The sequence below is a fragment of the Chiloscyllium punctatum genome, chromosome 18 (genome assembly GCF_047496795.1).
Source record: "Chiloscyllium punctatum isolate Juve2018m chromosome 18, sChiPun1.3, whole genome shotgun sequence".
Lineage (NCBI taxonomy): Eukaryota > Metazoa > Chordata > Chondrichthyes > Orectolobiformes > Hemiscylliidae > Chiloscyllium > Chiloscyllium punctatum.
The window spans coordinates 74,166,819-74,183,277 of NC_092756.1; the positions used below are offsets into that span (position 1 = coordinate 74,166,819).

At 45.5% G+C, this 16,459-nt stretch overlaps 2 non-coding genes across 2 annotated transcripts; both read right to left on the reverse strand.

Annotated features, from left to right (window-relative positions):
• Positions 1-8,385: 8,385 nt before the first annotated feature.
• On the reverse strand, positions 8,386-8,458 carry trnar-ucu (transfer RNA arginine (anticodon UCU)). Its single transcript has one exon. It is a non-coding gene; the product is annotated as a tRNA-Arg (tRNA).
• A 7,397-nt stretch (positions 8,459-15,855) lies between these two features.
• trnar-ccu (transfer RNA arginine (anticodon CCU)) lies at positions 15,856-15,928 on the reverse strand. Its single transcript has one exon. It is a non-coding gene; the product is annotated as a tRNA-Arg (tRNA).
• Between the last annotated feature and the right edge of the window lie 531 nt (positions 15,929-16,459).

Below are 16,459 nucleotides of genomic sequence, written 5' to 3' on the forward strand. Positions count from 1 at the left end.
TAATGATGGATCCTAGAATTTAACCTACAACCGAGGTTAGGCTAGCCGGTCTATAATTTTCCATCTTTTATCTTGATCTTTTCTTGAACAAGGGGTTTACAACAGTGATTTTCCAATCATCTGGGACTTTCCCTGACTCCAGTGATTTTTGAAAGATTGAAAATAGCCTCTACTATTTCCTCAGCCACCTCCCTCAGAGCTCTAGGATGTAGACCACCGGGAGCCGGGAGATTTATCAACTTTTAGACCTTTTAGCTTTTCTAGCACTTCCGCTTTTGTAATGACTACCATACTCATATCTGCCCTCTGACTCTCCTTAATTGTTAGGATAATACTCATGTCTTCCACTGTGAAGACTGACACAAAGTATTTACCAAGTTCTTCAGCCATTTCCTGATCTCCCTTCACGAGTCTTCCTGCATCAATTTGGAATGGCCCAATTTCTACTTTTGCCTCCCGTTTGTTTCTTACGTATTGAAAGAAACTTTAACAATCATTTCTAATATTACTGGCTAGCTTACCTTCATATTTGATCCTCTCCTTCCTATTTCTATGTCTTTGTTATCCTCTGTTTGTTTTTGTCGTTTTCCCAATCTTCTGATTTCCCAGTGCTCTTGGCCACTTTGGAGGCTCCCTCTTTCCCTATGATACATTTCCTGACTTCCTTTGTCAGCCCTGGCTGTTTAATTCCCGCCCCCTGACGGATAATGTTTCTGCCAAGAGAAGACTGAGGGAGTTTGGGATCCAGTACTCTCTGAGGTATCCGGCGGTGCTCCGATAACCTTACATGGATCCGTACATCTCTTTGATACATCGGAGAAGGCAAGAGACTTTGTGGACAAATTAACCGAATCTGAACAATTTAGTATCTACATATAGTGTTGTTTGATTTAATTACTTACAGTGTAATTACTTACAGGCCCTTCGGCCCAACATGTCCACACCGGCCTGCTGAAATGTATACCACCCAGACCCATACTCCTACATTTACCCCTTCACCTAACACTACGGACAATTTAGCATGGCCAATTCACCTAACCTGCACATTTTTGAATTGTGGGAGGAAACCGGAGCACCCGAAGGAAACCCACGAAGACATGGGGAGAATGTGCAAACTCCACACAGAGAGTCACCTGAGGCAGGAATTGAACCCGGGTATCTCGCGCTGTGACGCAGCAGTGCTAAGCTCTGTGCCGCCCCCGCGATTTGGTTACATCTTTGTTGTTTTTTAAATAAACCAAGGAAGTCCAGTTGGAGCGTTCTTTTCCTTGTTTTCCCGATTGGTAATAATCCAGTTTAAACTGTGTTTGGTGGCGGTTGAGATGTGTACTTTCAATTTCAAAGTGAAGTTATACCAGAGGATGGGTGGGGTATTTACCCCATCGATCTGAAATGTTTTTTTTTCTTTATTCATATTGCTATTCTATGGTATATTTACTTTCTATTCTGCTTGTGTTTGTGGGACAGATCTAGCTAGAAGGAGGGAAACTGGTTGGGATGGCTGGATGCCCACTTATGGGCAGTTTGGGATGTGTAGTTGCCCCCTTTGGGCAGGAGGTGAGTTTCCCTATTCAGTGCCATTGGCGCTTTATATGGTGGTTTGTATTGCTTTTAATGTTTGATAGTTTTGTAGGCTTGTTAAATGTAGTGGTTTCAGTTTATGTAGTTTTTATATTTGATCGATCATATGACCCTAAGGCTCAGAGATTTGTGGTTCGTGTTCCTCCTCTCTGGAATTTAAATGTTACTGCAGAAGGTTAAGTCTAATGATGTGATTAAATGGTGAACCTGGAATATCAAGGGAAGTCACTCACCAATTAAGAGGAAGAAGGTACTTTTGAGTCTTACAAAGGAGAAAGTGGATATTCCTTTGTTACAGGAGACGCACTTGGATGACAGGGAGCATTTGAAACTACAGCAGAATGGTCTTGATCAGGTTTACTTCACATCATTTAATACCAGAAGTAGGGGAGTTGCTGTATTGGTGAGGGGGAATCTCCCATTTAAGTTACTAGAGTGTGTTAAAGACACACACAGAGGAGGTTTGTAATTCTGATAGCCTTGATAAATGGGGAAGAATATGGTTTTTTAAATGCTTATTGCCCTCCAGCTCATCCCCTCAACATTTTGCTAGATGCGTTTTCTAAATTGATCAGTCTAGAGTCCTGGCATATCACTAAATGGGGAGTTTTTACCGGCTCATGGATCCCACAGTGCAGAGGTTGCCCAAAGGCCCCCCCACCCCGATCCCCTCTGTACAAACTGAACAATTAGTGGATCTGTGTGTGGAGTGAGGTTTGGTGGACATCTGGAGGTGTCTCCACCCTACAGGCAGGGATTTTACGATTTTTCCCAATCAACACAGATGTCACACCAGGATTGATTTTTTTCCAATCGCCGTGGCAACCCTGGACTTGGTGGCACCTTGTACAATCGGTAATATTACCATCTCTGATCACACTCCAGTGTCCCTGTTGATTAAGGTTAAGGACGTTACAGTGGGTCCAAGGCACTGGTGAATGGATCCCTTTATCCTCAAGGATAATACATTTGTGGGGCATTTGTCTCGGAAATTTTGGTCTTTTCTAGACATTAACTCATGCTCGATTAGTAGCCCGTCCTTCCTTTTGGAAATTGCCAAAGCCTATGCCAGTGGGTCAGTTATTTCCTACACTGCCATTAGGAGGCGGCAGAAGGGTGAGCAGCAACGTCTCTTCGAGGCACAGTTGAAGGCAGCTGAGAAGGCCTACTTTGACAGGCCCTCGTTGGGCAAGTTACAGAGGATTACGGCGCTGCGGTCTGCATTGAATTCCGTGCTCACGCAGACAGCAAAGAACAAGCTTACTTTTGCAAAGCAAAGGTTATATGATCATGGTGACAGGTCTGGCAAATACTTAGCATATCTCGCTAGGAAAAGGAGAGCCCCTCAAGCCATTACGGTGATTAGGGAAGGTGTCTGGGAACTGAACGTGTGACTCCAAAAAGATTAATGTGTCATTCCAGAGATTTTACTCAAAGTTATACCAATCTGAGGTTTGTGAGGAAGGGTGGGCCAAAATGGAGGCTTTATTCAAGGATCTGGAGCTCCTGGGTGTGACCCCCGAACAAGAGTCTTTTCTCAATGTCCCCTTATCAGAGCAAGAGGTGCAGGAGGCTGTGAAGCAGCTTCAGAGTGGAAAGGCGCCCGGTCCTGATGGACTTCCCAGCGAATTCTAGATGGAATTTATAAACATATTGTCAGGCCCGATGTTCAACATGTTTAATGACTCATACAGCCATGTTTGACTCCTGCCATCTCTGAGAGAGGCCAATATTTCGCTTATTCTTAAAAAAGGGAAGGTCCTGGGGGACTGTGCTTTGTACAGGCCCATTTCACTCTTCAATGTGAACTTTAAAATCCTCTCTAATACTCTTGTGTTCGGGCTGGAGACTGTGTTACCTTCTATTGTTAAAGAGGACCAGACGGGCTTCATAAAGGGCCGCAGATCCTCCAATAATGTTAGGAGGCTGCTTAATGTAATTCAAGTGTGTCAACAACAGTCAATATAGGGATTGGTGATTTCTCTAGATACAGAGAAGGCGCTTGACCGAGTTGAGAGAGTGTACCTTTTCTATACTCTGGAGCGGTTTGTTTTGAGCGAAGTTTTTATAAGATGGGTAAAGGTTCTCCACAATGACCCTCTCACTGCAATCATCACCAACAGGGTGTGATCAAGCAATTTTAACATTTTTTGGGGTCAGCCGGCAGGGCTGTTCCCTTTCCCCACTGCTTTTTACAGTGGGGATTGAATCATTGGTGGAGGGCATTCATAGGGATCCCAATATATCAGCTCCAGACGGGGGGTCAAATTTACATCAGAGTTTATTGTATGTGGGCGATGTCCTCATTCTTTCGTCAAAACCAACAGTTTGATGCATCTGTGTGTTTGGCACCTTTTTGGGGGACAAGATTAATCTTGCAAATCAGAGGCTATGCCTATGGGTGGTCTTATGAAAGTGTTAAGTCTTGAGGGTGAATATCGATTCCCATTTAAATGGTCACAGGGGGGTTTTTGTGAATTTGAGCATGTTCATTACTCCAGTTCTGAATCGGCTGTTCAAAGCCAATTTTGTTCAATTATTTGACAAAATCAAACAAGACCTTCAAAGATGGAGGCGCTTCTGGTCTCGTGGTTGGGTCGGATAGTGCTTATTAAGATGAATATTCTCCCTCGTTTACTATACCCTATATGAATGCTCCCCCTGATTTTCGATAAGCAAACATTCAGGAGACTGAACGGCTGGTTCAGTCCCTTTATTTGACATCGTCAGTGGCCCCTCATTAAATGAGCTAAACTGCGATTGTCTCACAGACTGGGGGGAGTGGATCTCCCAGACATTAAAAGCTACCAACTAAGCTCACTTTTATCCTACTTGAGTGATTGGGCTTGTGGGGACCCTCTTTCAATATGGTTCGATATTGAAACCTCCCAGGCTAAGGTGACCCCTTACTCACTTGCTGTGTTTGGACAAAATGAGGACAGTTAGGGAATATTGCCTTAACCCAATAGTTATCGATACTGTTAAAGCACGGAGGGCAATTCGGCAGAGGGAAGGCAATATTGGCAAGACATCTTCTCTTACACCGGGTATGCCGGGTTTTCAACCAGGGATGATAGATTCAGGATCCAAACATTGCGCAGTTCGGGGTGTGTCTTGCGTGGGTGATTTGTTTGAGGGAGACACAATGATGTCCTTCGATCAGTGAGCACGGAAACACAAGCTACCGAACAGGGACCTCTTTTGTCTATTTCAAGTTAGAGATTTTATTCAAAAAAAGATGACACTTTTGACTGATCCCTCCAAGTCTGACACAGAGAGAGGGGTGATTTAGCCCCATATCTTGCAGACCCCACAAAGTTCTGTATTTTTCTGACACAACATCCCACCAAACCCAACACAGACCTGGGGACGTTTCCAGGGTAGATGAGAAATCGAATTGATATCAGACAAAGAAGATCAGCCGTGAAGACAAGGCTTAAAAGTTAGCCATCCCCGATGGGACATGAACTCACAATTCCAGGCTGAGGAGGCCAGTGCCTTATCCATTAGACCACTGGGGCCACATTGACAAAACTGAAATGGCAGCCTTAAAATACTTTACCCTGAACCTTTCATATTGTGTTCTTCTCTGAGTTTTATACTCTCACTGATTGGTTGTTCCCCTTCCATCTCACGCTAAATCATTGGCTGCTTGATAAAATTGATCTTACCACCCATTTCTCCCCAAATGGACAGACAAGAAATCCACCAAACTCCAACTTTGCACAACTCCAGTCTGAGGAAAATGGAGCAGACAGGAAAATAGCAAAGGTTTCAATGTTATTGTGTGCAGCACTTTGAAGATATTTGCAGTTACTGGGGAAGGAGGAAGTGGAGATGTTGCCAAAAGCTGCATTGAGGACAATTCAACAGGATCTTAGCAGGCATTCAGCCCATTGTGGCTGTGCTATCTCTTTCAGACAATTCACCCCAAGATCTCCCAAATCCTGGAATTACCTTGTGCAAGTTTCTTCTGAAGAGCATTTGTCATAATCTCGAAGCAGGCAAGTGATTTTTAACGGAGTAGTTGAAAAACCAGTCAATTTGTTTTGAGATGGAGTTGATACGGGACAGAAATCAGCCACCACAAAGACCAGGCTTCAAAAGTCAACACCCCAAAAGGGTTTTGAACCTCAAATCCACTACGTCAGAAGCTACAGTCTTACTCATGAAGCCACAAAAACTCAGTGACAATACTCTACTGGGAATAGTTGATCTTAAACGAGTGCTACAGCCGAGCATATTCCAAGATCTGTATTGACACTCTGAGGGACACACTAAAGTTTCGGGCAGCTGCTGCCAAGGTGTAACAGGGAAACAACACAGTCTCAGGTCTTTCTGACAAATTATCACATCGTCCTTTCAGTTCTCAGACCCTCTTGGTGCCTGACACTGAACAGAGATCATTTCCTGCCCAAGTACAAAATGACTTTTTTTTTCACAACACAGAACTTTGAGAAATGTCAAAATTCCAGTGTTTTATTGGTTCTTTTCTCTCTGCATAGACTGTACACAACTGGTTTAGACCCTTTGTCTGCATTTCTATTTGATTTTTTATGAATAAAGTATATTTTTTCAATAAACAAAATCTGGAGAGAGAGAAGATCTGCCCGAACCTGCGAGGCCCCCCTTTGTGGAAGAGAGCCAGCCCTATATCGGGACAGGAAGGAGATTCCAATGGCCCAGCATGGATTGTTCCAGTTAATACCCTCGCCTCCTTGACCACAAAATGGGGAGGGAAGTGAGAGATGGCATGGGGCAGGGTGACACTAGACACACGGACACACAAGATGGCCGCTGAGCCATTAGTTGGCCACTTGGCACACAAGATGGCCGCCAGACCACAATATGGAGAGAGACAGCAGAGCAAACACAGACACTGCCTGGGGCCACCAGAATGCCAGCACAATGCACTCACAACCGAGTTGATTAGTTTAAGGCAGATGGAAGAGACAATACACATGAAGAACACACACAGCCGGCCGAAGGGTCTGGGTCAGACAACACCTTTGATAGAAATGTTAACTGTTAGATACAGACTCAATACAGAGGGATAATAGCCAGGGCTGCAGTAATTGGCCTTCTCAGGAAGAGCGATTAGCGCCCATTACTACAGCAACGGACTTCCGCGCAGACGCTGAAACTGACAACAACTGCACTGAAATTAACAAAGGCCACGCTGAAACTGACAACAACTGCACCGAAACGTTCAAGGATTCTGCAATGTTTACAATAAACAAGCCATGTTACAGAGACAATAACCTCATCACTGACCTATTATATCACAAAATGTACAACAGTATCTTGACCATGTGCTCCGGGTTGAGAGAAGAATCACAGCTGACCACTGTGCTGTTGGTGCTGCTCTCTCCCCGGAGCTCCGGGATTTCCTTGGACAATAAACTCTGTTGGTGAACCCCGACTCTGACTCAGAGGCTGGTGATTTTCAGCAGTTGCCTTCCCACAAATGTTTGTCCAATCTGTGTTCTCCAATGATGGCCTAACTACCTCACATCTCCATCATAGCCTCCTTGCAATTGTATTCAATACCTTGACTAAGAAAGGTAAGGGCCCAAATGCATAGCCACAGCCCCATCAGTTCCAACCTTGAACACCCAGATTTCAATCATTTCCATTGACATATTGGACCTTATCATAAATACCAAACATGCAGGTAATCTGGGGTTCAGCTGGTAATGTTGACAGAATATAGATTAGACTGACACCAACACAACCAAAACAGAAGCTGCTTTGTCCATAGATTGGTAGCTCTATCTGTTGGAGCCGCAGTGACCTCATGGGTAAGACACTAACTTCCTAAACCAGAGATTGTGGGCTCAAGTCTTATTTGGGGTTTTGATTTTGTTGAAACCTTCACTGTGCAGCTGATCTCAATCCTGTGTGGTCACGTGACCGTGGCAACAAAATCAGGCATTCTCAATTGATCCTCAGCTGGAGAAATTTGACCTGATAGAAAATTGGCCAAACTAAATTAAACAGCAGCTATCAGCTCCAGAGAACAGTGCAACTAAGATCAAAGAGCGACAAAGATTCAAGAAGAACCAGTTCCAACCAGACTGAGGGTTGTATATTGGAGAAGTGTCAGCCTGAGTCAATCCACTTTATAGCTCCTGGCATGACAACAGTGAAGGGTATTGGTGTGACCCCATTGGATGATGTGAACCTCGCTCATGACCGTATTGGCCAAAGCCACAGAAGATTCTGGAAGATCAGGGACAGGAGAGGAGGAAAACACACCTGAACGCCAAATCCTTAACAAAGCCTTGACTGGGTCCTGCAGTGGAGCTCTGACCATCTGTTACAAAACTGTTGATAAAAGTCCTCACGTGAGAAGGGCAGGCCATTCATCCCATCACATCCACACTGACCCTCTGAAGAGCATTCCATCCAGGCCCAACCCCTATCCTCTCACCCTGCATTCCCCAAAGCCGATCCACCGAACCTGCACATCTTTGGGCTGTGGGAGGAAACCAAAGCACCCGGAGTACCCCATCGAGAGAATGTGCAAACTCGACACAAACAGACACCCAAAAGAGGAATCAAAGCCAGGTCCCTGACACTGTGAGGCAGCAGTGCTACCCACTGAGCCACCATTCCATCCCCAGGAGGATCTCAGCAGGTTTTCAGCCATTGTGACTGTGCTTTCTCTTCCAGACAAATCACCTCAATTTTGCAAATCTTGTGCAAGAAGATGTTGGGCACCACTTCCCCTCAACTGAATGCAGACATGGTGATTTTTCTAAAGTCGATGAGAAATCAAGTTGACAAAGGGCAAGTGACTGACACCCCAGATGGGACTCGAACTCACAATCCTTGGCTTAGAAGGCCAGTGCCATATCCATTAGGCCACTGGGGCCACACAAACGGCTGGAAATCACAGCCTTTATGTACTGCACCCGACCTCTCATACTGTGTGTTTCTGAGTGTTCTTCTCTCACTGATTGTTTTTTACCCCTACCATCTCATGATAAATTGTTGGCTGCTTGATTAATCAATCTCACGTCCCATTTGTCCCCAAACGGACAGTTGACAAATTAACCAAACTCAAATGTTGCACAACTCAAGTATGAGGAATATGGAGCAGACAAGAAAATAGCAAAGGGCTCAATGTTATTCTGGCTGTCCTGTTTCTTTCAGACAATTCACCTCAATCCTGCAAATCTTGTGCAAGAAGATGTTGAGCACCACTTCCCATCAACTGAATTCAGACATGGAGATTTTCCCAAAGTAGATTAGAAATCAAGTTGGCAAAGGGGAAGTGAATGACAGATATTTGTGATATTTGTGAATGACAGATATTTCCCACAAATGACAGATATTTGCAGTTAGTGGGGAAGGAGTCAGTGGAGATGTTGCAAACAGCTGCATTGAGGAGAAATCAACAGAATCATAGCAGGCATTCAGCCCATTGTGACTGTGCTGTCTCTTTCAGACAATTCACCCCAAGATCTCCCAAATCCTGCAATTACCTTGTGCAAGTTTCTAATAATCATTGTTAAAAATCAGACAACACCAGGTTGTAGTCCAACAGGTTTATCTCAAAGTACTAGCTTTCGGAGCGCTGCTGCTTCGTCAGGTGGTTGTGGAGTATAAGATTGTTAGCCACAGAATTTATGGCAAAAGTTTACAGTGTGATGTCACTGAAATTATATATTGAAAAAAATCTGGATGGTGTGTGAAGTCTCTCATCTTTTAGAATGACCAGGTTGGTTTCAGTTCTTTCATGTGTAAATCACAAAATGTTTTTCATTGCCAAGTGAAATGGCAAGCTGTCCAATAAAAGCTAAATGCAGTGAATGCTGGAAATCTGAAACAGAGAAAACGCTGGAGAAATCATGACTCAAAAACATGATTGAGTTTTCTGAAAAAGTCACAAAGAGGATTGATGAGGGCAGAGCGGTGGATGTGATCTATATGGACTTCAGTAAGGCATTCGACAAGGTTCCCCATGGGAGGCTGATCAGCAAGGTTAGATCTCATGGAATACAGGGAGAACTAGCTATTTGGATTCAGAACTGGCTCAAAGGTAGGAGACAGAGGATGGTGGTGGAGGGTTGTTTTTCAGACTGGAGCCCTGTGACCAATGGAGTGCCACAAGAATCAGTGCTGGGTCCACTACTTTCCATCATTTATATATATGTTAGTATCATTATGAGGGATCATTAGTAAGTTTGCAGATGACACCAAAATTGGAGGTGTAGTGGTCAGCAAAGAAGGTTCCCTCAGATTACAACGGGATCTTGATTAGAAGGGCCGATGAGCTGAGGAGTGATGGGTGGAGTTTAATTTAGATCAATGTGAGGTGCTGCATTTTGGGAAAGCAAATCTTAGCTGGGCTGAGAGACTGAATGGGAATGTCCCAGGGAGTGTTGGTGAACAAAGAGACCTTAGAGTGTAGGTTCATAGCTCCTTGAAAGTAGAGTCGCAGATCGATAGGATAGTGAAGAGGGCGTTTGGTATGCTTTCCTTTATTCTAAATCAGTTGTGTACAGTCTATGCAGAGAGATAAGAACCAACAAAACATTGGAATGTTGACATTTCTCAAAGTTTCTGTATCGTTGTGAACAAAAAGGCATTTTATACTTGGGCAGGAACTGATCTCTGTTCATTGTCAGGCACCAAGAGGTCTGAGAATTGAAAGAACGATGTGATAATTTGTCAGAAAGACCTGAGACTGTGTTGTTTCACTGTTACACCTTGGCAGCAGCTGTCCGAAACTTGAGTGTATCCCTCAACATTTCATATGAGATGTTGGAACATGCTGGGCTGAAACACTCGTTTGATGCAAAGACTTGAAACTGGCAAATGACTATGTGTGCCCTAGTAGCATATTGGGTAAACCACTGTCCTCCTAAGTGTGGGATTGTGGGTTTAATTTCCCTCTGGGCTGCTTACGTTTTAAGCTTGGTCTTTGTAGCTGACTTTTGTCCCATGATTCCTGAAGAAGAGCTCATGCCCGAAACGTCGATTCTCCTGTTCCTTGGATGCTGCCTGACCTGCTGCACTTTTCCAGCAACACATTTTCAGCTCTGATCTCCAGCATCTGCAGTCCTCACTTTCTCCTCGACTTTTGTCCCATGCCAACTTTATCACGATCCAAATTGACTACATTTTTCAACTACTCTGTTCAAAATCACTGTGCCTGTGTTGAGATTATGGCGAATGATGTGTAATAGAAACTTGCACAAGTCAATTCCAGGATTTGGGAGATCTTGGGGAGAATTGTCTGAAAAAAACAGCACAGCCACAATGAGCTGAATGCCCACTTAAATTCTGTAGATTTAGAACATACAACATAGAACTTAGAACAGTACAGCACCGAACATGCCCTTCAGCCCACGATGTTGTGCCGACCATTGATCCTCATGTATGCACCCTCAAATGTCTGTGACCATATGCATGTCCAGCAGTTTCTTAAATGTCCCCAATGACCTTGCTTCCACAACTGCTGCTGGCAACGCATTCCATGCTCTCAAAACTCTCTGTGTAAAGAACCCGGCTCTGACATCCCCTCTATACTTTCCTCCAACCAGCTTAAAATTATGACCCCTGGTGTTAGCCATTTCTGCCCTGGGAAATAGTCTCTGGCTATCGACTCTATCCATGCCTCTCATTATCTTGTATACCTCAATTAGGTCCCCTCTCCTCCTCCTTTTCTCCAATGAGAAAAGTCTGAGCTCAGTCAACCTCTCTTCATAAGATAAGCCCTCCAGTCCAGGCAGCATCCTGGTAAACCTCCTCTGAACCCTCTCCAAAGCATCCACATCTTTCCTCTGATAGGGCGACCAGAACTGGATGCAGTATTCCAAGTGTGGTCTAACCAAAGAAAGCATTTGTCCTTAATTCAACTTTTTGCAACATCTCCACCTACTTCCTCCCCAGTAACTGCAAATATCTTGAAAGCGTTGCACAAAATAACATTGAACCTTTTGCTATTTTCCTGTCTGCTCCATTTTCCTCAGATGTGAGTTGTGCAATGTTGGAGTTTGGTTGGTTTCTTGTCTGTCCGTTTGGGGACAAATGGGAAGCGAGATTGATTTATCAAGCAGCTAATTTTTTTAGCATGAGATGGAAGTTGTAAAAAACAATTAGTGAGAGTATAAAACTGTGAAAAACACATTATGAGCCATCAGGGTGCAGTATTTAAAGGCTGCCAGTTTAACAGTCGACATATAGTCTCAGTGGCCTAATGGATAAGTTATTGGGCTCGTAAGCCAGGGATTGTAGATTTAAGTCCCATCCTGAGTGGCTAACTTTCATAGGTGGCCTTCTTTGAACTTTACTTCTAATCTACATTATAAATATCCCCATGTCTGCATTCAGTTGATGGGAAGTGCTGTCCAACATGAACTTGCACAAAGTTGTCGGGGATCTGCAGGATTGGGTCGAAATTGCCTGAAAGAGACAGCAGAGCCACAATGGGGAAAGAACTGCTGAGATTCTCCTGGGGCTGGCATGGTGACTTACAGTGTCAGGGACATGGCTTTGATTCCTCCCTTGGGTGTCTGTTTGTGTCGAGTTTGCACATTCTCTCCATGGGGTACTCGGAGTGCATTGTGTTCCCCACACAGTCCAAAGATGTGCAGGTTCGGTGGATTGGTTTTGGGGAATGCAGGGTGAGAGGATAGGGATTGGGCCTGAATGGGATGCTCTTCAGAGGCTGAGTGTGGATTGATGGGCTGACAACACTTCCAGTCATCGAGTCATAGAGATGTACAGCACCGAAACACACCCTCGGTCCAACCCGTCCATGCTGAACAGATATCCCAACCCAATCTAGTCCCACCTTCCAGCACCCGGCCCATCTCCCTCCAAACTCTTCCTATTCATATACCCATCCAGATGCCTTTTAAACGATGTAATTGTACCAGCCTCCACCACTTCCTCTGGCAGCTCATTCCACACACACACACCACCCTCTGCCTGAAAAAGTTGCCCCTTAGGTCTCCTTTATATCTTATCCCTCTCACTCTAAACCTAAGCCCTCTAGTTCTGGAGTCCCCCACCCCAGGGAAAAGACCTTGGCGGTTTTCCGTATTCATGCTCCTCATGATTTTATAAACCTCTGTAAGGTCACCCCTCAGCCTCTGACGCTTGGATCCTATCCTTAGAGGAACTGGTACCAGCTTCCACCACTGTGACTGTGTGTTCAACCTCATCCGTCCTCTTTTCCAGGTCTCCCAGCTGCTGTTCATGCTTCTGCAGCATGATAGAGATCGGGGCCAGCTTCACCTCTATCTGCTTCCCCAACATCTCGTGAGATTTCGCGAGCTCCTTCCCCAGGGCCTGGTAGGTAATCGAGTCCGAGGATCCTGCAGGCTGGGCCGGGGACCTGGCCCCGGACACTGCTCCTCCCTTCTTCAACATCCCTGGACGATGTAAACGCAGGTAAGTTGATTTTTCACAATGTCCTGGGACTCCACAAGCTTTTCAGAGTCCCAGGATATCGCGATGGTCCGGATTGGGCAGGATAGAAATTCTTCCCCCTTGTGCTGTGGTGTGAAGCTCTGCAACATGATCGTCTGAGATCACCGCCATCTTGGATCCCCAGAGTGCAGTGAGTGTATCAAACTCAGAAAAACACACAATGAGATGTCAGGGTGCAGTATTTAAAGGTTGCTGTTTTTGTTTTAACTGTGTGTTGCCCCAGTGGCCTATTAGATAAGGCATTGGCCTACTAAGCCAGGGATTGTGGGTTCAAGTCCAATCTGGGGTGTTTGACTTTTCCATGTGTGTCCCCGCTCTTTTATCCACTCTGCAAACATTCCCATGTCTGCATTCAGTTGATGGGATGTGGCGTCTCATGTGACCTTACACAGACCTTTTGAGGATCTGCAGTATAAAGGCTGAATTCCCTGAAAGAGACAGCACAGTCACAATGGCTGAAAACCTGCTGAGATTCTCCTGGGGATGGCATGGTGGCTCAGTGGGTAACACTGCTGCCTCACAGTGTCAGGGACCTGGCTTTGATTCCTCCCTTGGGTGTCTGTTTGTGTCGAGTTTGCACATTCTCTCCATGGGGTACTCCGGGTGCTTTGGTTTCCTCCCACAGCCCAAAGATGTGCAGGTTCGGTGGATTGGTTTTGGGGAATGCAGGGTGAGAGGATAGGGGTTAGGCCTGGATGGGATGCTCTTCAGAGGGTCAGTGGAGACATGATGGACTGAATGGCCTCCTCCCACCCCACTCTAGGGCTTCTCTGAACAAGTTTGGAGCAGATGGTCAAAGGCCCACTCAAGGCTTCGTGAAGGGACTGCCATCCAGGTGTGTGTCCCTATGCTCCTTTTCCCTGATCTTCCCGAATGTTCAAATCAACGTCATCACATTAAAGATATTTTGTTTCTTGTCTTAATGAGAAGGGATTTGCCTTCAAGAGCACAAAGGGTTTGGATGTTGTCTCTTGAGGTTTGCTGATGAAACCGTTGATGTGCAGGGCCAACTGCAGATAATGGCAGAGACACTCTCCAGTGGTGACTGTCAGCGTTACCAGTCATGAAGACTTCATCCAAGAAACTGACGGTGATCTTGAATGCAGTCTCACCACGGCCTGCAAATCACAATCGGCTTAACCAGACTCAAGAACTAAAGAGAAACCAAGAACATCTCACCGATATTACCATGAAGGTTGGTCCCAGCAAAGGATCAACAGCGAGACCGCAAAAACACATTTCATATCTCTCTGTGCTGGAACTTTCTGCTGTCTATCTCCATTGAAATAATATCCAGCTGCTTTATTCTTCCTGCGAAAGTGTATGACCTCACACATTCCCACATTGTCTTTCATTTGCTGAGTTTTGTCTCCTCCCTTAACCCATCCATCTCCCTCTGTAAACTCTGTGAGTCAGCCTCAGCAGTTGCCTTCCCACAAATGTTTGTCCAATCTGTGAACGTGGCACTCCAAGTTCTCCAACGATGGCCTGACTACCTCACATCTCCACCATAGCTTCCTTGCAATTGAATTCAATACCTTGACTAAGAAAGGTAAGGACCCAAATGCATAGCCACAGCCCCATCAGTTCCAACCTTGAACCCCCAGATTTCAATCATTTCCATTGACATATTGGACCTTATCATAAATACCAAACATGCAGGTAATCTGGGGTTCAGCTGGTAATGTTGACAGAATATAGCTTAGACTGACACCAACACAACCAAAACAGAAGTTGCTTTGTCCATAGATTGGTAGCTCTATCTGTTGGAGCCCCAGTGACCTCATGGGTAAGGCACTAACTTCCTAAACCAGAGATTGTGGGCTCAAATCTTATTTGGGGTTTTGATTTTGTTGAAACCTTCACTGTGCAGCTGATCTCAATCCTGTGTGGTCAGGTGACCATGGCAACAAAATCAGGCATTCTCAATTGATCCTCAGCTGGAGAAATTTGACCTGACAGAAAATTGGCCAAACTAAATTAAACAGCAGCTATCAGCTCCAGATAACATTGCAACTTAGATCAAAGAGTTACAAACATTCAAGAAGAACCAGTTCCAACCAGACTGAGGGTTGTATATTGGAGAAGTTTCAGCCTGAGACAATCCACTTTATAGCTCCTGGCATGACAACAGTGAAGGGTATTGGTGTGACCCCATTGGATGATGTGAACCCAGCTCATGATCGTATTGGCCAAAGCTATAGAAGATTCTGGAAGATCAGAGAAATGTAGGGTAGGAACACACAGCTGGATGCCAGTCCCTTCGCGAAGCCTTGACTGGGCCTTGCAGTGGAGCTCTGACCATCTGCTCCAAACTTGTTCAGAGAAGCCCTAGAGTGGGGTGGGAGGAGGCCATTCAGTCCATCACATCCACACTGACCCTCTGAAGAGCATCCCAGCCAGGCCTAACCCCTATCCTCTCACCCTGCACTCCCCAAAGCCAATCCACCGAACCTGCACATCTTTGGGCTGTGGGAGGAAAGCAAAGCACCCGGAGTACCCCATGGAGAGAATGTGCAAACTCTACACAAACAGACACCGAAGGGAGGAATCAAAGCCAGGTCCCTGACGCTGTGAGGCAGCAGTGCTACCCACTGAGCTACCATCCCATCCCCAGGAGAATCTCAGCAGGTTTTCAGCCATTGTGACTGTGCTGTCTCTTTCAGACGATTCACCCCTATATCCTGCATATCCTCAACATTCTGTGTTTTTCTGACACAAGGTGCCACCAACCCAGCACAGACCTGGCGACTTTTCCAGAGGAGATGAGAAATTGACTTGACCTCAAACGAAGATCAGCCCTGAAGACAAGGGTTAAAAGTCAGACACCCCAGATGGGGCTTGAACCCACAATCCCTGGCTTAGGAGGCCAGTGCCTTATCCATTAGGCCACTGGGGCCACATGTGTGATGTTAAAATGGCAGCTTTTAAGTTTGTTTTCCAAGAACACACTGACTGTGGCTCAGCCAGCACAGAGTCAGTGCCCTGGACTGAGGGCATTCCAAATCTCCTGGTTATATATGTTTTTCTCTTTACCCCTGCACTGCTGCCTAACTGCGGTAGTGCTTATATTTTCCCCAGCACCCATGTTGTGTGTGTGCAGGTGTGAGACACAGTGAAAGACAACAGATGTACAAATCTTTATTCAATTCCCACCACCAGGAAGAAAGGAAACACCCAAGTGGCCAGTGACAAGCATCAAAGGGCAATGCTGTGTGACCAAACAGTGAGGGGGAGGGCACTCTCTGAACAGCTCAAGGATGTTGGTAGACACTGCGTGCTCCTTCTCCAGGGACACCCGGGCTCGAACGTAACCGCGGAAGAGGGTCAGGCAATCGGCCCTAACAACCAGTTTGGCTAGGCCCAGGAGCAGACCCACGAGGAGATCCTCTGACCAACCCTCCCCCCTCGGCACTGGGTGCCCAATGAT